This window comes from Gorilla gorilla, chromosome 7 (genome assembly GCF_029281585.2).
Source record: "Gorilla gorilla gorilla isolate KB3781 chromosome 7, NHGRI_mGorGor1-v2.1_pri, whole genome shotgun sequence".
Classification (NCBI taxonomy): Eukaryota; Metazoa; Chordata; class Mammalia; order Primates; family Hominidae; genus Gorilla; species Gorilla gorilla.
Genome location: NC_073231.2, coordinates 128256707 through 128279712, shown reverse-complemented (window position 1 = coordinate 128279712; position 23006 = coordinate 128256707). Strand labels below are relative to the sequence as shown.

At 38.5% G+C, this 23006-nt stretch overlaps 1 long non-coding RNA gene across 1 annotated transcript in view; it reads left to right on the top strand.

Annotated features, from left to right (window-relative positions):
* The window catches only part of LOC109027966 (uncharacterized), a 154423-nt gene extending 138801 nt beyond the window's left edge, over positions 1-15622 (top strand). Inside the window, exons 3-4 of the long non-coding RNA XR_002007016.4 lie at positions 12848-13045; positions 15344-15622. This is a non-coding gene — a long non-coding RNA (uncharacterized lncRNA). The remainder of the gene's footprint in view (positions 1-12847; positions 13046-15343) is intronic.
* Positions 15623-23006: the final 7384 nt, after the last annotated feature.

Sequence of the window (23006 nt, the reverse complement as noted above, 5' to 3'; positions counted from 1 at the left end):
TACTTCTCTTTTTCTCCTACAGCCTTAAGTCAGAGCTGCTTTTCATATCAGGTCTGTTGCATTAAACCCTTGATTGGTTTTCTGTCTTGCCTTCTCTGGGTCTTACCTTTCCATCAGGACATAAGCTCTTAGAAAGCAGATACTTTCTCTTATTTCAATTTTTTCAATGTCACACGCAATGCCAAGCATATAGTAGGTTCTTACTGAGTTTTTATTTTATTTTATTTTTTATTTAAGAAATGGTGCTTGCTCTGATTTAGAAGTATTCTAAATCAGAATTTTCCAAAGTAAGGAAAATTCTGTGAGGTTGTTTCTCCAATATTCTCTGCTTAAAACAAACAAGTTTCATGAGCAAATAATTAGGGGAACTATTACAAACTGCACTTCTATCTTGGATATTTGTAGTGGGCTTTAGATATCAAAAGCTATAGAAAACAAACCTGCTTAACTTTGTTAACTCTTATTTCCCAAACATATTTGACTATAGATTTTATTTTTAAAAACAGCATATATTGCTGTCTTTTGGAATTATTAATAGTATTTTCTGTGCCACAGTTTAGGAAATGTTATTCTAAATTTTTTATTTACAAAAGAGCCAGGGAATGAATATTGTCACTTATTGAGTCAATTCACTTATTAATTAAGTAATTCAGGGTTCTCTTTAGCTCTTGCCCTCCAGTTTCTAGCTAATAAAGTATGCATACAAAGGACTTGCAGCAATAGTGGTCAAAGTGTTATTTTAATTAATGGCTAGACAGTGCCAAAATACTTCCAAATTTATGACTGTGTTAAGCTCTGTTGAAGAATGTGGATGATAGTATAGGATATCCTATTCTTTTTCCTTACTGAATTGCAGAAAACCAGGCCCATGAGTGTCACAGATATAGACACCATAGTCCTGTGCTTTTACTACCTGGATTCTGGAAGTATTATCACCTCTGGACTTCCTAAAGATCTAGGGAGTCATGCAGAACCAAAGACAGGGGTTGGGAGTTGCTTTGCACTTGAGTTAGAGAAACTTTGCTCACCAGTGTCAAGGTTAGACTCTCAGAAATCACACTGATTGCTCCTGTTACACTGAAGAGATGGAAAAATAGATAGATAGAGAAACCAAAAAGTTTATCTGAGTTTACTTTCATTTGTAACAAAATACAGCATAAGAAAGTAAAGGTTTCCTTCTTTCAATACTTTCCAACAATTTGTATTTTTAGCCATTTGGGCTGAGTAGCTGTGCACTTGGGGAAAGGGCCTGCACTGAATCATTGCAATTGCAGTCTTATTTTTATTGGGGTTGTTTACCTCATATATACCTTTGGTCTTCTATGGCCATTGGAAAGTTTAGCTTTTGCCCCCAAGAAGGTACTAAAATGCATTATACAGAATATTAATTAGATTTGGCCTCTTTACATAATCCCATATTTCTCGGAGGCTTTGTTCATTTATTACTGTTTTTTTAAAAAAATTTTTGTCAGATTAAGTTATTTTGGAGAGTCAGTCTTTAAGCTCTGAGACCCTTTCCTTAGCTTGGTTGATTATGCAGTTGACACTTGTGATTGTATTTTGAAATTCTTGAAGTAAGTTTTTCAGCTCTGTTTGATCAGTTTGGTTCTTTCTTAAAATGGCCTCTTTGCCTTTCATCTACTGTATAATTTTATTGTATTTCTTAGAATCTTTAGATTGGGTTTCAACTGTCTCCTGAATCTCAGTTATCTTCCTTCCTTTCACATTCTGAATTCTATTTCTTTTATTTCAATCATTTCAGCCTGATTAAGAACCATTGCTGGGGACCTAGTGTGGTTGTTTGCAGGTAAGAAGGTACTTTGGAGTTACCATAACCTCTGAAGATTGAACCAGGAAGAAATTGAATCCCCGAACAGACCAATAACGAGCTCCAAAATTGAATCAGTAATAAAAAGCCTACCAAAAAGAAAAAGCCTGGGACCTGATGAATTCAGCTAAATTCTGCCAGACATATAGAGAAGAGCTGATACCATTCCTACTGAAACTATTCCAAAAAAAAAAAAAAAAATGGGGAGGAAAGACTCCCTCCTAACTCATTCTATGAGACTGGTATCATCCTGATACCAAAAACTTGGCAGAAACACAACAAAAAATGTACCTTCAAGCCAATATCCTCGATGAACATAGACACAAATGAACAATGAGAACACATGGACACAGGAAGGGGAACATCACACTCTGGGGACCGTTGTGGGGTGGGGGGAGGGGGGAGGGATAGCATTAGGAGATATACCTAATGCTAAATAACGAGTTAATGGGTGCAGCACACCAGCATGGCACATGTATATATATGTAACTAACCTGCACATTGTGCACATGTACCCTAAAACTTAAAGTATAATAATAATACTAATAAAGTTCCCAACAAAATACTAGCAAACTGAATCCAGCAGCATTATCGAAATGCTAATCCACCATGATAAAGTAGGCTTTATCTCCGGGATGCAAGATTGGTTCGACATATGCAAATCAGCAAATGCGATTCATCACATAGACAGTACTAAAAACAAAAACCATATGATCATCTTAATAGATGCAGAAAAGGCTTTCGATAAAATTCAACATTCCTTGGTATTAAAAACCCTGAACAAACTAGGCAATGAAGGATCATACCTTAAAATAATAAGAGCCATCTATGACAAACCCACAGCCAACATTGTACTGAATGGGAAACAGCTGGAAGTATTCCTCTTGAAAACCAGAGCAAGACAAGGATGTTCTCTCTTACCACTTCTATTCAACAACTACTGGAAGTTCTAGACAGAGCAATCAAGAAAAATAAAGAAAGAAAAGCCATCAAAATAGGAAGAGGGAAGTCAAACTATCTGTTTGCAGATTACATGATCCTATATATAGAACACCCCGATAGTATTGGCCCAAAAGCTCCTTGTTCTGATAAATAACTTCAGCAAAGTCTCATGAGACAAAATCAAGGTACAAAAATCAGTAGAATTCCTATACACCAATGACATCCAAGCTTAGAACCAAATCAAGAATACAATATCATTTACAACTGCCACATAAAGAATAAAATACCTAAGAATACATCTAACCAGAGAGGTGAAACAGCACTACAACAACAATTACAAAACACTGATGAAAGAAATCAGAGATGACACAAACAAATGGAAAAACATTTCATGCTCATGGATGGGAAGAATCAATGTTGTTAAAATGGCCATACTGCCCAAAGCAATTTACTGATTCAATGCTATTGCTACCAAACTACCAACGACATTCTTCACAGAATTAGAAAAAAAAATACTTAAAAATTTATGTAGAACCAAATAAAAGCTCACTTAGCCAAGGCAACCCTAAGCAAAAACAACAAAGCTGGAGGCATCACATTACTCAACTTCACACAATCCTACAGGGCTTCAGTAACCCAAACAGCAAGGTACTGGTACAAAAACAGATACATAGACCAATGGATCAGAATAGAAAGCTCAGATCGCACATCTACAATCATATAATCTTCAACTAATTTGACAAAAACAAGCATTGGGTAAAGGACTCCATATTCAATAAATAGTGCTGGGATAAGTGGCTAGCCATATGCAGACGATTGAAACTGGACCCCTTCCTTATACTATATACAAAAATAAACCCAAGATGAATGAAAGACTTACATGTAAAACCTAGAACTATAGAAACCCTGGAAGATAACCTAGGAAATACCATTCTGGACACAGGACTTGGCAAAGATTTTATGACAAAGATGTGAAAAGCAATTGCAACAAAAACAAAAATTGACAAATGGGAACTAATTAAACTGAAAAGTTTCTGCAGAGCAAAAGAAACTAGATATTTTCTCCCATTCTGTAGCTTGTCTGTTTACTCAACAGAGTAAATATAGAGTAAACAGACAAGTAACAGAATGGGAGAAAATATTTGCAAACTATGCACCTGACAAAGGTTAAATATCCAGAATCTATAAGAAACTTAAACAAACCAACAAGCAAAGAAACAACCCCATTCAAAAGTGGGTAAAGGACATGAACAGGCACTTTTCAAATGAAGACATACATGCAGACAACAAGCATATGCAAAAATGCTCAACATGACTAATTATTAGAGAAATGCAAATCAAAACCACAATAACATACCATCTCACACCAGTCAGAATGGCTATTATTAAAAAGTCAAAAAATAACAGACGCTGGAGAGGTTGCAGAGAAAAGTGAATGCTGATCATTTTAATTTGCATATCTTCTCCCTCTCCCTCTCCCTCTCCCCACGGTCTCCCTCTCCCCACAGTCTCCCTCTCCCTCTCTTTCCACGGTCTCCCTCTGATGCCGAGCCGAGGCTGGACTGTACTGCTGCCATCTCGGCTCACTGCAACCTCCCTGCCTGATTCTCCTGCCTCAGCCTGCCGAGTGCCTGCGATTACAGGCGCGCGCCGCCACGCCTGACTGGTTTTCGTACTTTTTTGGTGGAGATGGGGTTTCGCTGTGTTGGCGGGGCTGGTCTCCAGCTCCTAACCACAAGTGATCTGCCAGCCTCGGCCTCCCGAGGTGCCGGGATTGCAGACGGAGTCTGGTTCACTCAGTGCTCAGTGGTGCCCAGGCTGGAGTGCAGTGGCGTGATCACGGCTCGCTACAACCTCCACCTCCCAGCCGCCTGCCTTGGCCTCCCAAAGTGCCGAGAGTGCAGCCTCTGCCCGGCCGCCACCCCGTCTGGGAAGTGAGGAGCATCTCTGCCCGGCCGCCCATCGTCTGGGACGTGAGGAGCCCCTCTGCCTAGCTGCCCAGTCTGGAAAGTGAGGAGCATCTCTGCCCGGCCACCATCTCATCAAGGAAGTGAGGAGCGCCTCTTCCCGGCAGCCATCCCATCTAGGAACTGAGGAGTGTCTCTGCCCAGCCGCCCATCGTCTGGGATGTGAGGAGCGCCTCTGCCCCGCCGCCCCGTCTGGGATGTGAGGAGCGCCTCTGCCCGGCCGCGACCCCGTCTGGGAGGTGAGGAGCGTCTCTGCCCGGCCGCCCCGTCTGAGAAGTGAGGAGCCCCTCCGGCCGGCAGCCACCCCATCCGGGAGGGAGGTGGGGGTCAGCCCCCGCCAGGCCAGCCACCCCGTCCGGGAGGGAGGTGGGGGTCAGCCCCCCGCCCGGCCAGCCGCCCCGTCCGGGAGGTGAGGGGCGCCTCTGCTGGGCCGCCCCTACTGGGATGTGAGGAGCCCTTCTGCCCGGCCACCACCCCGTCTGGGAGGTGTACCCAACAGCTCATTGAGAATGGGCCGGGATGACAATGGCGGTTTTGTGGAATAGAAAGGGGGGAAAGGTGGGGAAAAGATTGAGAAATCGGATGGTTGCTGTGTCTGTGTAGAAAGAGGTAGACATGGGAGACTTTTCATTTTGTTCTGTACTAAGAAAAATTCTTCTGCCTTGGGATCCTGTTGATCGGTGACCTTTTACCCCCAACCCTGTGCTCTCTGAAACATGTGCTGTGTCCACTCAGGGTTAAATGGATTAAGGGCGGTGCAAGATGTGCTTTGTTAAACAGATGCTTGAAGGCAGCATGCTCATTAAGAATCATCACCACTCCCTAATCTCAAGTACCCAGGGACACAAACACTGCGGAAGGCCGCAGGGTCCTCTGCCTAGGAAAACCAGAGACCTTTGTTCACTTGTTTATCTGCTGACCTTCCCTCCACTATTGTCCTCTGACCCTGCCAAATCCCCCTCTGCGAGAAACACCCAAGAATGATCAATAAAAATAAAAAAATAAAAATAAAAATAAAAAGAAAAAAAGAAAAAAAAAAGAAAAGTGAATGCTTACACACTGCTGGTGGGAATGTAAAAATTAGTTCAGCCACTGTGGAAAAGAGTTTGGTGATTTCTCAGAGAACTCAAAGCAGAATTACCATTCGACCTAGCAGTCCTGTTATTGGGTATGTACCTAAAGGCATATAAGTTGTTCTACCATAAAGACTCATGAGTGCATAGGTTCACCGCAGCACTATTCACAATAGCAAAGACATGGAATCAACCTAAATGCACATCAATGGTAGAGCGCATGAAGAAAATATGGTACATATGCACCATGGAATACTACACAGTCATAAAAACGAATGAGATCATATTATTTGCAGCAACATGGATGGAGCTGGAGGCATTATCCTAAGCAAACTAACACTGGAACAGAAAACCAAATACCACATATTCTCACTTATAAGTGGGAGCTAAATCATGAGAACTCATAGACACGAAGGAGAACAACAGACACTGGAGCCTACCTGAGAGCAGAGAGAGGGAGTAGGGTGAGGATCAAAAAACTACCTATTTGGTACTATGCTTATTACATAGGTGGCAAAATAATCTGAACACTAAACCCCTGTGACATTCAACTTACCTATACAATGAACCTGCATATATACCCCTAAATCTAAAATAAAAGAAAAAAAAGAATGTTAATTAAACTAACTTTAGGCTCACCCTGTACCTCACAGAAAAAAAAATTCCCTATTTACTCTTCCATTTAACATATACCTAGTCATGTTGTCTGGTGTAGCTTACTATAAAATACTGTACAAGTATATCGTGCATGTGCAAAAGATGGCATAAAAATCCCCCCATATAATTCACTCTTAACAATATAAAAGTGTCATGGTGAACAAGATAAATGATGTTCTAATTATTGTCTTCCCAGAAAGAAATAGAAATGAAATATCCTGAAAACATCCAGAAAAGTTAAGATCAAATATTTTTCCTCTTTAATTGCGTATTCTACTCAGTCTACACTCAGAGGGAATAATGATTCTCAAAACTGGTAGGATTTCAGAATATTTTCTGAGGTATATTTACTAGTAATCAGGCTCGCTTGCCCTCAATGATTCTAATATCTTGCCTTCATTCTTTCTGTCTCTTTGATTAGAAGGATAGGAATTTCTTCAGATTATTGTACCCTTCAGCCAAGTAGGAGATAGAAGGTCTGCTACCATGAAGACAGTTTACGTTCAGACAGGATGTGGAGGGTTCATCTTGACTAAACCAAAAGGACCTGCGTTGTATCCTTTTCAATTACTTCTGCTCAATAAACTGCTCAATAAGCTCCTTCATTCAATAAACATACATTGAGTTTCTATCGTGAATTAACTATGTGATAAAGAGCAGGGATTTGCTATCTGCCCCTGTGGTGCTTACAGTAAGTGGATTTTGCAGAATACACAAACAATGATTATTTGCAGCTGTGGGTGATACACTATCAGAGAGGCATAGAGAAATTGGGTGTGTCAAAAGAGGAACAAGCATAATGATTATGACTCTGCCAATCATATCAAATGGATAACAGTGGGAAGAACCAGGTATATTGCATCTGAAGGTTAAGTAGGCATCTGCCCTTCAATGTCACTATGTGAAGAAAACATAAGCCCATTATGAGTGGTCCTAGGGGACAAAACTAATCACAGTGGGGAGAAGTAACAAGGAGGCAGTTTAACAAAGGGAGAAGCTAAGTTGCGCAGGCACAGAGTGGACTGTCCTACTGATTGTGGAACTTCCAGTCTTCAGAAGTGCTCAAACAGTTGCTGCTTAAATTTTTGACAGTGCTATAGAAAAGATGCTGAATAAATAAGGAGATTGAGCTAAATAACATCAAGGTTCTTCAAGCTCTTAAGATTTAACATCTATAGATGTTAAGGGCCTGAAGAGCACATCTTAACACCTGTTATGATCTGTGTCAGTTCAGATCCTCTGGGAAATAGACACCAACGTAGAGTTAGAAACACCTGTGAAGGATAAAGGAGAGAAGCAGCCAGAGTTGTTGGAGAGAGCCTCTGACTGTTAGGCAGGTCTGACTCCTGTGAGGGGAGAGAGGAAAGGAAGGGAGATTGAGTAGAAAGATTCTCATGCTACAAGGTGCCTTTGAGAAAGTCTCAGCCAGGCTGATGGCAAGCTCCAGAGAAAAGATCACCTGCTAGAGGAGTCCCACATTGGGTGGGAATGGCTTGGCTATGGTACCCCTGCTGTACTTGGTCACTGGTTGGGAGCAGCTCAATGACAGCATGTCCTCAGCATGAACACCACAGTGGATCACAGAGCACAGTAGTTAGACACTGTCCACTCACTCCAGTCCTCACACCAGGTTCTCTCTTGAAGGAGGAGCTGAAAAGCACACTCCTATGACTGTCACATGATCTCTAGTGCCCAGCAGAGCATCTTACATATGGCAGATATCTAGTAAAGGCTTGGTATGAATGAAGGCATTAATGTATTTGCATTTTAATGTCGTAGCCAAAGAGCTGCTCAGTAGTGAATTTTAATTATTGTATAATGAGTCTCATTATCTGGAGCTGAATTCAGTTAGGCACATTGTGGACCCCAAGGAAGCCTGGTGCTCTGTATTCTACCCTGGGTCCTGAAATGAACAGGGTGAGGAGGAATAGGAGGAGTTGCTCACCACGAAACTGTCTGACTTACCCTGAAGTTCACATATATTAAGAGCAAGGACCAAGAAGGAACAAGCTGTAGGAAGACATCCCAGTCCTATAAGGGGATGTAGTCCTGGATAGTTTGTTTTCACTCCCAGCTATGTTTCACTCTGCCATTCCATTTCTGGATATATCTAATTAAAAAACTTGTGTCTCTTTTTTCCCTGGATATTGACTTCTTTGGTCTTGCCTTTGGGGCTCCTCCCTTTCCTTCCCCACTCTGTCCTCCCTGCCCCCAATCCACCCTTTATTTAAAGCTTCAAGTAACTATCTTCCTGATCAAGTCTGAAACTGTCTCCAGTACAGACCTACTTGGCTGGGGTCCAACCATTTTTAATGAGAAAATAGACATATGTCCACTGTTTCTGTGATTGAATGGATGTTTTTATGAAATCCATTGCAAATCAGTTTTTAGCCCAACCAAGCTCTGGTAGACTTTGTTTTTTATGTTGACTTTATTCTCCTTTCTTCTCCATCATAAAATGTTGGTTTGATTTCAGGTCTCATGCCTGAGGAGAAGCCAACCCTTGCCCAGCTTTATAGGTGAATCTGAGTGATCTTAGGATAATCTCATCTTCTGTTTCCAATGATTGGTTCAGGAATACAGGGCCAAGCCAATTATCACATGACATTCCTTGGGTTGCCTGAATGCATTCCTTGGGATGCATTTAGGATGGACTCATAACCCCATTCAAGCCAGTGAGTCTTATAAGAAAGGTAGCTGGAGCTTTCAAGAAGTTTATTTGCTTTTAAAGGAGGAATTAAAGGAAGAAATGATCTTCCTTTACATGGATGTTGTCAGAATGTGAGGTCTGGAACAGCTGAGGACATTTTATCAGCTTGACAATAAAGACTACACACAGAAGTTGGCAGGGCCTTTGTGTTAAGTTTGCAAAACAAGTCATCTAACTTTGGGACTTCCAGTTCTGTGAGCTAATGCTTTTTCAGGATGTTTATGCCAGTTTGAATTGGATTTTCTGTTACTTAAAGGTCAAAGACCTTTTTACTTATGTACAGCTTAATATTATTAAATCACAAATAGAAGGCTGTGGTCCCTTGAAGTCCTAGAAAAAAATATGTGTATATCCCACTGTCTCTCTCAAGCACACACACAGACATGCACACACACACATACACACACACACGTACACACAAGTGTATGTATATATGTATGTATCTCTATCTTCTATCTATCTATCTATCTATCTATCTATCTATCTATCTATCTATCTATCTATCTACCTACCTACCTATCTATCTATCGTCTATCTATCATCTCCCTGTCTATCTATCTAGATACATTCTAAGATTGGGAAGAGCATCAAGGAGAAGCGTACAAACTTGGGGCCTAAGGAAATGTAGAAATACCTGGAACTTAGAAGAAGGGACATTTGTTATCTTTAGCACCAACAAGTGATTGGGTAAATGATAATGAATGAATTTCCGGAATTCTATCACTATATGTTTAATAAGTCACAAAAAATGGCAGAAAAAGTATTTTCATTGAAAAACCATCTTTGTTCTGGTGAGGAGCTATCTTTTCTACTAGGAAGATCATCTAGTTACAGCTTTGCTTACTTCGTTCTGCTTCCAAGGAAGCCTTTCAATCATTTCAACCCCTGCCCTGGCTGCGGCTGACATGGAAAAAATTGAAAATGGGGCAATATCTTGCAGAAAATAATTAGCAAAGGTTAAGAATACCATGGTGCTGTACAGAAGCTGCTGTTGATAAGGCATATAACAGTCAGTGCTGATCATCTAGTGACAGGAAACTGGGCAGAGAGGTGATGGTGAACTCTAATATTAGGTTGGTGCAAAAGCAATTGTGCAATTACTTTGATAGTTCAGCTTTGAAAATGGCACGGCCTCTTCTGTCCCTGTTGTATTGACTCATATAGAGCTGCTCTTTTAAAAACACCAGTGGGGGACTGTGTGGATACAGTCATGTATACATAAAAATTTAAAGGAGAAACTTAATATTCATTTTTTATTATGGAAGGGATCCCTAAGAAGCAATTTCCCTGTGATAACTCCTGCTTTTATATTGCTGAGGAAAATGGGCAGTGGTCACTCTTTGAAAAAGGACTGTGTAAAGGAATCCTCATCTTCTTTTTCTGATTGTGCTTTATAGCTTACACAAGTTTAGAGTATCATGTCACAAAGCAATGTATGTAACCAACTTTAGGGGGTGAAATCAACTAGAAGAAATTGGGGAAGAAAACAGAGCTATGAGCAGTAATAGAGCTCAGGATAAGCCTAAGTTCCATTGCTGCTGCAATATCCTCCAGTACTAGATTTTTCATCTCTATTTGGCAAAAGAATTGGTAGCTGCAGGTTATTGCTATGGATATCAATCATGATATGTATGTATATAATCTAATGTACCTGAAAATGTTTTGCAACATTATATATAAAACTAGGAAATTTTAATTATTGCTTGAACATGCAATTACTGAGTACCTTTTGAAGAATGACTACATCCAGAGGGTTGCTAGGTGCCAGAGATATAAAACACTACAAGACAAATTTCTACCTTCTATTGTCTAATAGTCTGGTTAGGAATATTACATAATAGCATTTGTAAAATAATGAGTAAGCAAGGGAAGGGAAATAACAGAGCTTGGGGAAACAGATTAAAACAATATAATAAATATGATTTGATTGTAGTGGTTTTAAAAATTCCACAGTTAGTTTCTATGCTCTATTTGTTATGCTATAAAATGTGTTTATAATAAAGGAATTTTGTTGTAGATGGTCTACAAATATGGTTGTCATCAATCTCTTCTCTATCTGTGTGTATGTTCTGCTTCTTACCTTAAGAGGTGGGACCTAGTTTCTCCCTTTGAATCTGGGCTTGTTTTTCTTTTTACCTGACAAAGTCTTGCTCCAAGCTCAAACTCCTGGGGTCAAATGATCCTCCTGCCTCAGCCTCCAGAGTAGCTAGGACTATAGGTGTGTGTCACTATGCTTGGCTATTTTGTTTAAATTTATTTTTTGTAGGGACAGGGTCTTCCTATGTTGCCCAGGCTTGTCTGGAACTCCTGGACTCAAGCAATCCTCCCACCTTGGCCTCCTAGTGTTGGGATTACAGGTGTGAGCCTGTGCTGGTTTTAGTGACTTTGTTGAGCAATCAAGTGAGAAGGAATTAATACTTGGATTTCTAGGGTCCAAAGTCATAAGCATCCTTGCAGCTTCTGCCCAACTGAGGCCATTCAACTGACAGAACCATGAGAGATAGTCAAATATTTTTAAGTTACTAAGTTATGAGACATTTATTATGTATCGATTGTTAGCCACAACAGAAGCTATACTGAAAACAGGATACTGCTGTAACAGAAATCTAAGTCATATGGGCATTAGCTTTGGAGCCAGGTGGCTGGAAGAAGCTTGGAGAGCCTTGAGGAGCCCATAAGTGAAGGTTTTAAGACAGCAAAGAACTTGTTATTAGAAAATTGAGAAGAAAGGACTGTGTTATGGTGTGGCAGAAAGTGTCACAACACTGTCCTCGAAAGTTACATGGAAAATAGAAACATACCTAATGAACTGGTGAATTTTGTTAAGGTGATTTTCAGGCAGACTATTCAAGGCATTGCTGGTTGGTTTCAGGCACCTATGATAAGGTAAAGCTAGAGAGAAATGGACTAACAAAAGGAACTGTTTAGTTTTCAAGTAGAATTTAGGGGAATTGTAAATGAACCATGGCTTTATGGGTTTTAAAATACAACCATTTCTATTCCCAGCCTTTTCACAGAGTAAAACGTTCTTAAAATAAGAGATGACTTGAAAGCAAAGATTAACTTAAGGGCATAGTTGCAAGATCTTTTACTGAGACTTCAGAAAGTTTTAAGGACATGCCTTAGAGACCCTCTTCAATTAGATACATCATAAAGGGTATTGACCCTCAACAACCTAGTTCTCAACCCAGGTCAGAGAGGGTAAAGTTTCAAAGAGATTTGTGGGTATAACTTTTGTCTGTTGAAATAAATTACAGGATTCACAGGAGATCCACGCACTTTGTAAGAGAACCATATTGTTGAAGTTCTATCAGATTGAACTTAAAAGGACAATGACAATTCAAAATGAAAAGAGCTCTCAGGGCTCCAAACTTTTCTTGGATAAGAAGAAAGCTGTAAAACCTATTCAACTGAAAACACAAGGTATTTGTTTAAAAAAAAGGAAGGATGACAGAGTAAAAGGTCAAGAATCACAAAGTCCCAGGCAGCAGGACTGCATCATCATCAAAGAAATGGTGATATATGCCTAGCTGGACTTCAGAATTACTAGGAAGCAGTGACTTCTATGTGCTTTCAGCTCCCCTCCCACCACTGAATTTGAATGCATGTGTTTATTGTATTTATCTTATCACCATTAGATAGATATGTAGGAAATAATTTGTATCTTTAGTTCACAGAGTTTGAGAGAAACTGTATTCAAGTTGCTGAAACCAAGAAGCTACACTCACGAGTCTCACCTAAACTCGAATCTGATTTAGATGACATCATCCTGGACTTTGAGTTGATGAAACCTTGGAGGTCTTGGGAGTAAAGTAAGTGTGATTTGCATATGATGGATATGAATTGTAATGGCCAGAGCATGGCTGTGGTAGGTAACGTCTAGAGATGGCCACCATTATTTTTTTTTTCCTCTATCCGCACATACTACTTCTCCTGTACTCTTGAAACTGGGATGAAATTAGCAACTTTGTTAACCAATATAATGTGCCACAGAAGTGACTTTTGCGACTTGTGAGGTTAGATCTTAAGAAGTCTTGTATCTTCTTTCTGGATCACTTGGAATGCTTGCTACGGGAACCAAGCCACTGTTCTATGAGAAGTGCAAGTCACATGGAGAAACCATGTTTTGGCAAGCTAGTCTGCATCTTCAGGTGAGCTGCCAGCCAATAACCAGCCTTAATTTCCAGTTAAGTGAATGGCTGGATGTCTAACTCAGTTAAGACTTCTGATTATTGCAGCCTCAGGTTACCCCTCACTGCAACTGCACAAGTGGTCCAGATGAGATCAATCTCACAACTATGGGAGACAATAATGCTATTTTGTGTTAATCACTAAGTATTAGTTTGTTACACAAAACAGATATTAAGATTAAGATATTTATGTCTCCAGATAATAGACCCAGGAGCTTCCTTATGTCTATTCCCCTTTAAAGTCCTTTTTTTTTTTTTTTAACTCACAGCTGGAATAATTATGCCAGAGCAAGGCAACTTGGGTAGCAGCATTTGGCTTCTGATGATTCTTTCCTCAGTGGATGCAGGATGCTGTCATCTTAGGAACTTGAAAAAGAAAGCATACTGTTTCTTGAACTTTAATTAGTCATGCTAATTGTAATATAATTTTTGCTGGAATAAAAAAAGGGCAGCGTGTCTGAAGTAAGCAAAAAAAAAAAAAAAAAAAAAAACCCATGTATGCACAGTAGTTGTAGTGATCTGCCCCAGTTAGTTGTAACCATTAAATAACTGCTAGGAAAAATACATGGCCTTGGAAAGTGTTTCCTTGGCAGTAGTGGAAGGGCAGGAACAGATATGTATAAACACATTTTTGTTACAAGCTAGAGGCAACTTTAGAGTTTGATGGATAAGAATGACATTAGATAAAGCATATTGTATTGTACTGGGAATAGCTCATTAACAAGCAGTTAACTTTGTGCGTGTTTACACTCATATTAGTCATGTTCACTGCTGTATCCTCAGCAACTAAAACAGTAACTGGCACTTTAGAGAGACACAATAATTATACGACGAATTAATAAATTCCATTTGTTTTGTTTAACAAAGTCTTTTGATTTAATATTCAGCTGTACTTAGATCAATGGGTCTAAAATAGCTCAAATTTTCTTTGAAAATAAATACATTTCTTCTGGTGTAAATGTAGTCCTCTTAATGGTCTATATGTGAATTATTGAGTTCAATTTTAGAAATTGACTCTTGTTTTCCTTCAATATGCTTCTAGTACCTGTTCTTTACCTCTTTCATCCCCGAGACTAATGATGAATTTTTGTTTGTTCAGGTAACAGAAACACAGTTTCTTAATATTAATAACAGATTTCCAGTATGTATTATGTGTCAGCCACTGTACTTAGCTCAACTAAGCTCCGTGATAACTTTTGATGTACAGACTATTATTATCCTACTGGTAGAGATGAGGAAAAAACTATAGAGGAGTGAGTCTTTGCTTGAGATTATAGTGATTTTAAGAGGTGGCACCAAAATAAGAGTCCAGAACAAGTGGCAAAACCCAAGGGGCACTTATTTCCTATTGCCTGATTTTTAAAGTTGCTGGGGTCTAACTATGAATCTTTGTATTGGATAACTATTTTGGGGGTTAGGGGAGTGATAATTATTTATGGTTCTGACTGCTCATTTTGTGTTTGGAACAAATTAATAAAAAGATACAAGAGTCACAGAGATAGAGATTTATAAATGTTAGCTCTATAATTGGTAAAACTGAATTGTAGAATGCTTTGGATTCACCAAGAAGATGGAGCCTTCCATTGTTACCTCCTTAATTCTAGACATAGAGTTAACCCAGTAGAAGGAGTTGAGTTCTGCAGAGAAGACAAGCAGGAACAGTGCCTTAAATTTAGTACAGAAACTCCAATATTGTAATCACAGAAATAAAATGCTCAGCAGATGAGCCCTAACCCATGAGTTCTTACATTCCAGTGTAAAGTCCAGAACCAAATTCATTAGTTTCATGAATAGGTAGATTTCACAATAGAAGGGAAAACGCTGTTGAGCTAGACATGTTCATATTTGTCTGCCAGGCTCACCAATCAGGTTTTAAGTTGGCCCTCTTCCCTTGGGTAGGAGAGAGCAAGGTATTATATATGTGAACAGAAGCTTTTTGTCTGTTACATTTTCAGAGATGAAAACTCCCATTTTAGGGAACCAAGACTGAATTCCATGATTTACATGGATGTTTGGAAGGTGTCTGCAACTTAATCTGTGTTCGTTTCTGAGATGTTGGGCAACTCCTTCTTGGAAGATGTGGTAATGGTCTCTTTGAAAAGAAAATAATCATCTGAGTTTTGGCCGAAATAGTTGATCAGATTACCTATGAAAATGACTCTCACCCAACTACAAGAATGTTATGATGTAGAAACTCTAAATATATGAGTAATTAACTATACAACACTCCATTCCCATGTGAAAATCTTTAATCTTTTAAGATACTGAAATTTTGTGTATGTCTCATAATTTTCTGTATATGGTCAATGAGTTTTGCCTTAGCCATAAGTGGTCTGTCTGAAATCTTCTCTATTATTTGTGGATTTTCTTCCTGATGTACCAAGCCTAGTCTGTTTGTTTTTTCCTAAGAGAAAAGCAGATGATTCAACTGTGTATTTCTCAGTGTTGATATTGTGGTTCTGAGGTATTTCATAATCTTGAGTAAAATCTTGTCAATTTTATGCTATGCCTTGTGGGAACATATTTTTACTTTTAAGTCTCTTTGGCAAAGTGGAGCTTCCTTTGTGTTTCCTCGCCGAATGTATTACCCATTGTTTTCTGATTAATTCTTTTTCAGAATGTTTACTCCTTACCTCAATGTCATTACTTTTCGGTCTTGGCTTTGGGTAAACCTAGGATAAGAATTGGATATCCAAAGCCAATTTCAACATAAAAACTATAATATCTATCAAAATCTATCTAAAATCATGTGTGTATTTCTCTTCTTTGTTGAACAGAGGCTTATAATCATGTAGGTAAATACACGTGGTTTTGATTTCAGCACTGATTACTGAAGATTTGTCTTCCATTCTTCTGGGCCAGGCCCATACACAACCACAGTTAGAAGTAAAAACTATTTGTTATACCTGGAATGCCTTTCCTTTCAATCTCTGACTGTCTAAAATTACTTCTTCTTTGAAGACCACCTCAGGTGACCCTACTGTGGGGAAAATGCCTGAATTATCTTTGTAATCCCAGCTCAGCCACTTAAAGATTGTGTAAGTTTAGTGTCAGCATATTACTTAAGTTCTTTTAGATTTAGTTTCCTCATATGTAAGCTGGGGATAATAATACCTACCTCATAGAAAATGAATGAGAATCAAGTTATATAATATATGAATGACACTTGACACTGTGTGTGAATGCTCAATACATGTAAATCATTATTATTAGCAAAATGATTATTAGGTTCTCATGCTAATCCACAATTTTTATTGGCAGATATCCATTAGTTTATAGTTAATGTTATTCATAATCTTTTCTTCATATTCAAATAGGAAGAGATAACTTCTCAATCTAGTTAATCCTGGATGTGTATTTCTCTTTTTATTGACTGTAAAATGCTTATTTATATACATACAATTTCCCTTATTAGTGAACATCTAGAAGGCAGAATGGTACTTCATTTCTTTCTGTATGTTTAGCACCAAGGACAGTACCTGGCACATAGAAGATACATATTAAAGACAAATAAAACAACTCTTAATGGATCTCATTTTAAAAAAATTCTCGGTTAATTATAAAGGCTCTAGTCAACCAAATAATTGTATGTTAACTTATTTACTTTTATTTCTGTGTTTATTTTCTCCAACTGCTTCATCATACAAAGTAAACACCTGAATGTAAGCTGCATGAGGGCAAGAGCTGTGTCTTGTTTACTGCTCTCAAGAACATTTGAGCAAAGTGCCTGGCACATGGCAGACACTCAATAAGTCACAGTTAATACTCAATGTATGATCTGATCTATACTTAGAATTGACTAAGAAGAATAAGTCTTACACAGACTCAGTCTCTGAGAACTTGACAATCTAAGTTTGCATATCTCTGCTGATATGTTTTCAGGTTACTCAGTAGAAAACCAAGTTATTTACACATCCTCAAGTATCTCAAGGTTAAATCTTCCATGCATAAAATATCTGGGAGATTGATTGTGTTTCTTACTTTGCTCCTAAGTATGTTAGCATCATGTAGGCATAGCCTAAGCCAGACCAAAATGAATTCATTGATTGACTCAACAAATGTTTATGGATCTCAGATATTATATGGAGATAGTGTCAAACAACGGGATGTGCTGTGGAATTTGATGTGGAGGCTGAAGGAAAGAGGAATCTAGGCGGACTCACAGATTTTTTGGCTCGAGTAACTTGGTGAGTAACTGATAGTGCCACTTAAGAAGGATGGAAGAATGAAGGAGGAACAGTTTTGTAGGGGAAATTAAGTATTTTAGCTTAATCTTAATCATTTTGAGATGCCTACTAAATACAGAAATATTTAGGATCCACTTTCATCATCTTCATCCATCCCTTGCACTTTTCCACTCCTAATTTCCTAGACCTTCATTCTAAGCAGTGCTCAGCACTTAATGCTATAGCTCTCTACACAGGATGCTATCTAAAATATAACAATTCTTGCCGGGTGCAGTGGCTCATGCCTGTAATCCCAGCACTTTGGGAGGCCGAGGTGGGCAGATCACTTGAGGTCAGAAGTTCGAGACCAGCCTGGCCAACATGGTGAAACCCTGACTCTACTAAAAATACAAAAATTAGCAGGGTGTGGTGGTGCATGCCTTTAATCCCAGCTACTTTAGAGGCTGAGACAGGAGAATGGCTTGAACTTGGGAGGCAGAGGTTGCAATGAGCTGAGATGGCACCACTGCACTCCAGCCTGGATGACAGAGCGAGACTCTGTCTCAAAAAAAAAAAAAAAAAAAAACTAAAAACAATTGTGGTACACAGGCAGTACTCTGGTGCACACTAAGATGTGGTTGTCTGATTAACAGCTAAATGCATTGCTTTCCTTAAAAGCTTTGCTTTCTGTCAGATAATCCTATGTTAACATAAAGAAAATAAGCCACCATGGAGAACGTCCAGGCAACAGTACTCTGACAGCATTATTATTGAATAGTAGGCCCTCACACGCTATTTTCTATACCCATATTTTTGGTATAAAATCCATAGAACACACTTTAAATGAATTCTTAAATTTGCTTTGTGGAGATAGAATAAAAGTAGAAATAGCTACATCATTCATTTTTTTTAAAAATTTGAGTCTATCACTTTTTTGTGTTTTATCTGGTATGTTGATGCTCACTTTTTTACATCACTGATCTAGTTCATATTGAAAACATAAATAATTATGGAAGACAAGTTTCTTATTTAATTCTATAAGACTAAGTAGAATGTATGTATATGGTTGTGGGTGTGCAAGCACATACATATATTTGGTCTATTTTTACAATTATTGAAAGTCAAAGTAATCCATGTGATTGTGGTATGACACCAAAAATGACAACTCACTGTACTCTGTTCTATTTTTAAAAAATTTTCCTCCACTCATTTCTTCTGTTCCCCCGTGCTCCTCACTCAAGTTTTGCATTTTCCCTAAAGAATGCAGGCATCACTTTTTTTTTCCATAACAAAAATTTCAAAGTGAAACACAAGCTCTGGGTAAGTAACGAGATATTGAATTCAAAATTTCAACTGTGGCAACTGGATCCAATAGATATGAAATATCAAAGTAAAATGCCAGGCAAAGATGCAGATTTTTAAGTTTAAGTTATGGAGCTTCCTGAATTTTTATCTAAGTGTAGAGATGGAGATAAGGCTTGCGGAGAGAGGTAAAACATGCATTTGTGATTTTATGTCACAAATTTCAGCTTACGCAATTAATTGGTTACAGAACCTGTGGTAGAATTTAGAAAGACACATGCTTATGTATGTTTATTGTAGCACTATTCACAATAGCAAAGACTCAGAACCAACCAAAATGCCCATCAATGTTAGACTGGATAAAGAAAATATGGCACATATACACCATGGAGTACTATGCAGCCATAAGAAACAATGAGTTCATGCCCTTTGCAGGGACATGGATGAAGCTGGAAACCATCATTCTCAGCAAACTAACACAGGAACAGAAGACCAAACACTGCACGTTCTCACTCATAAGTGGGAGTTGAACAGTGAGAACATATGGGCACAGGGAGGGGAACATCATATACCGGGGTCTGTCAGTGTGTGGGTAGCAAGGAGAGGGATAGCATTAGGAGAAATACCTAATGTAGATGACAGGTTGACGAGTGCAGCAAACCACCACGGCACTTGTATACCTATGTAACAAACCTGCATGTTCTGCACATGTACCCCAGAACTTAAAGTATAATTTAAAAAAAATCTTCTCATGGGCCTCAGCTATGTTTATGTAAGCAGCATGTTTATCAGCATCTTGCTCCTTGACTGCAATCTCAGACTGCAGGAGGTATCTAGACATAACTTGAATAGAAAAACAATGTTCAGTTTTTCATCATTCATTCAAGAAACACTTGTGGATAATCTAATGCATGTTCACAACATGTGAGGTTAGAACCACTGCTTTTAGTTTTAACAGAATAACTGAAACTCTGACTCAAATTTTAGCTGTACATTTAGAAGCAAATCCAATGATAAAATCATCTTTCAACCTTTTGATTTGCTTGTATTAATTCATGCTAGCATTACACTACAGGACACAGAACATCTTTATAAAGCGCTACACGTGTAGATTATTTTCGAAAACAGTATTTTTCATCCCAAACAGTACTTTTCTCCCCAAACAAACTTATTTGACCCTGTCATTTTTTATGGGTTATTCTAAAGTATTATTTTATTAAGAGTGCCAACCCCTGTCCTCTATAATCTATTTTCAGTTGCTACATTTATTAGTAATCAAATTAATAAAAAAAACTCTCCTTAGAAAACATGATATGGTCTTCCATTTTAGCCTTGGGAAAAATCTCAGGAAATCTAGTTTAAAAGACATGTGTAAAAGAGCCTGGGAATATTCTACTTCTTTTAGCTAACCACCTGATTTCACCAGGCCTCTTATTTCTTGATGGACTAGTCATGCATTGTGGTAGCTGGTGGTGGCAATGATGCTGGGATGAATATGTCTTGCAGGACATTATGGTGAGTTATTGAACGGAAGTCTAGGGATTGTTCAACCCCTGAAAACAGACCACATCCCATTGCAGGAGGAAATTTGGGTAAGGTTCTGCCTTTTCTCATAAAATCAGACTCTGATCTAATTTCTTTCACAATTAAGCTTACCTAAAATATGTTCACACTGAAAGTTAATGCATTTTTGTCTGTCAGCATTTGGTGTTGCCTTGGTGACAGTGTACAGACCAATTGTTAAGAGCTTTTTTTGAAGCAACTTTGCCAGTTCTTTCATCGTAGTGCATGTGCAGCATTATATGTTCATTGTTATTTGCTTCATTTTCTACAACTGGAAAGAATGTATTTTGAAGCAGCATAAGAGAGTATATTTGAAGATTCCTCTTGTACTTTGATATAGTCATTAAGAAAGCTTTTAAAGGAGTAATACTTGGCATTCGAAATGTGAAACCAAAAGACTTCAAATGGCATTCGAATTAAAATTTAAAAATATATAAGTGAAAGAAAATATCAAGTTTATTTCGGGAATTATAAATCATAGTCCATGTGATAAATGTGTGGGAACTGATTCTTGTTGCTTGACACAGCTGAGAAAACAATTTAATGTCAACCTACTGACAAATAAAACTGCCATAGCATCATTATTGTTTTAAGAAACCACATTGGAAGCCAAATATTTCAAAGTTAAGATGTATGCTATGTATTTTGTCAGTATAGTTTGCTTATTACTGAGTGAAAGAAGGCAAATCATTTTACTTGGTCTAATGGTCAACAGAGGTGAGATTATAGGATTATGGGATACTATAGTGGAATGGTAAGTTGGCAGTCCTCTGGTTACCTAACAGGAAAACTGAAGCTCAGAGAGGTCAAGACACTTGCTCAAGGAGGTGAGTCCCAACCCCCCACTTTTATTATCTCCCCCTAACTTCAGGTCAAAATTCTAGAGAGTACACAGTTAAGAATCTATGCTTACATGGAGCAGGGTGGTACCTTTCTACTCCGGCATCTGTTGAAGAAAATCGAGCTTAAATGTATATGAAACAGAATTTTCTTTATGAAGCATAGAAATTATTTATTGGAGAAACAGCAGTTAATGTCTCTTGGATACCTTTAAAAAATGCTCCCTTTTAAATGTTTGTCCTGTTCATGAAATAATTAATAAGAACTTGCTATTAGGATTTTATTATTTTCTGAGCACAGAGAAGCTAAAATATGGGGCTATTTATCTCAGTGACACAGTAACAGATTTCTAAAAGTTATTTTGGGTATATATATATATATGTCTATTTAGCTAAAGATGTGGTACACCAAAACATGATTTGCAAGCTAAATTTATTCTAAAGGGGCTTATTGTTATAAGTGAGTTAGCAGCATTGTATTAGGAAAACTGGCAATATTATGATCACATACCCAGGCACAGAGTGGAAACAGAATGAAGGGATTTGCAGTGAAGAACGACGTAAAACCTACCAAGACAGGAACTTTCATAAATTAAGGCTCATTAACTAGAAAGAAGAGTTGAGGCCATGCTCCCGTCAGAAAATGTCATGCCGTAGATATTTTTCATAGCGCTTCCAAGTCTCTCATCTGAGCAAATCCCACTGGAGTCTTTGTTCATGTATATATCCCAAGGTAGATGGTTGGCAATTGGGATGATTCCCTTTGCCATAACCTCTCATCTATGAAGTTTGGGCAGGGTTTTACCAGAGCTTAAAACCTTAAAGCAGCCACAGAACATTTTGAGTTACTACTCAACAGTGCTCCTAAATACATCCTAAGATAACATAAAGTATGAGTCTAGGTAATAGAGGTACCTCATTTTGTATTAAACCAAAGTCATAGGCATTTGTTATTAATTTGAAGTCTTTTGGTTTCACATCTTAAATGTTGTGAAAACAGTTAATCTTTCACTTTTTTTTTTTTTTACAAATATCTGGGTATCTACTACATACCAGAAAAGTCAGACACCAGTGATAATAATAATACCTGATTTTATTGCCTGTTATGTGCCAATTCCTCTTGTAAATGATTTGCATGCCGTAGCTTACATAAACCTCACAACAACTCTGTGTGTTAGGTGTCATCATTATCTCCATTTTGCATATGAGGATTTCAAGGCAAAGAGTGGTTGGCTAACTCTCCCAAGGGCACAAAGCTAGAGACAGTGGATCTGGATGTGAAAGGCAGTGCAGTGTTGTTTCAGAGTATGTGCTCTTGCCCCATATGCTATTCTGCTTCTCCAACAAATGGTAAAATGACTCAGGCCTCTGTGTTCAAAGAACTTACTTTTTTTAAAAAAAAATTTAAGTTCCGGGACACATGTGCAGAACATGCAGGTTTGTTACATAGGTATACATGTGCCATGGTGGTTTGCTGTACCTATCAACCCATCATCTAGGTTTTAAGCCCTGCATGCATTATGTATTTGTCCAAATGCTCTCCCTCCCCTTGCCCGCCACCCCACAACAGGCCCCGGTGTGTAATGTTCCCCCTCCCTGTGTCCATATGAAGAACTTACATTTTAATAAGATAAAAAGATGATCACATAAATAGTGTAATAAGTGTTGTATTAGAAGTAGAGGACTCCAAGGGAACACAGAGGGGACACCCAGCCCAGTCTTGGTCCATTAGGGACAAGTCCTTGGAATGATATGTTAGCAGAACCCTA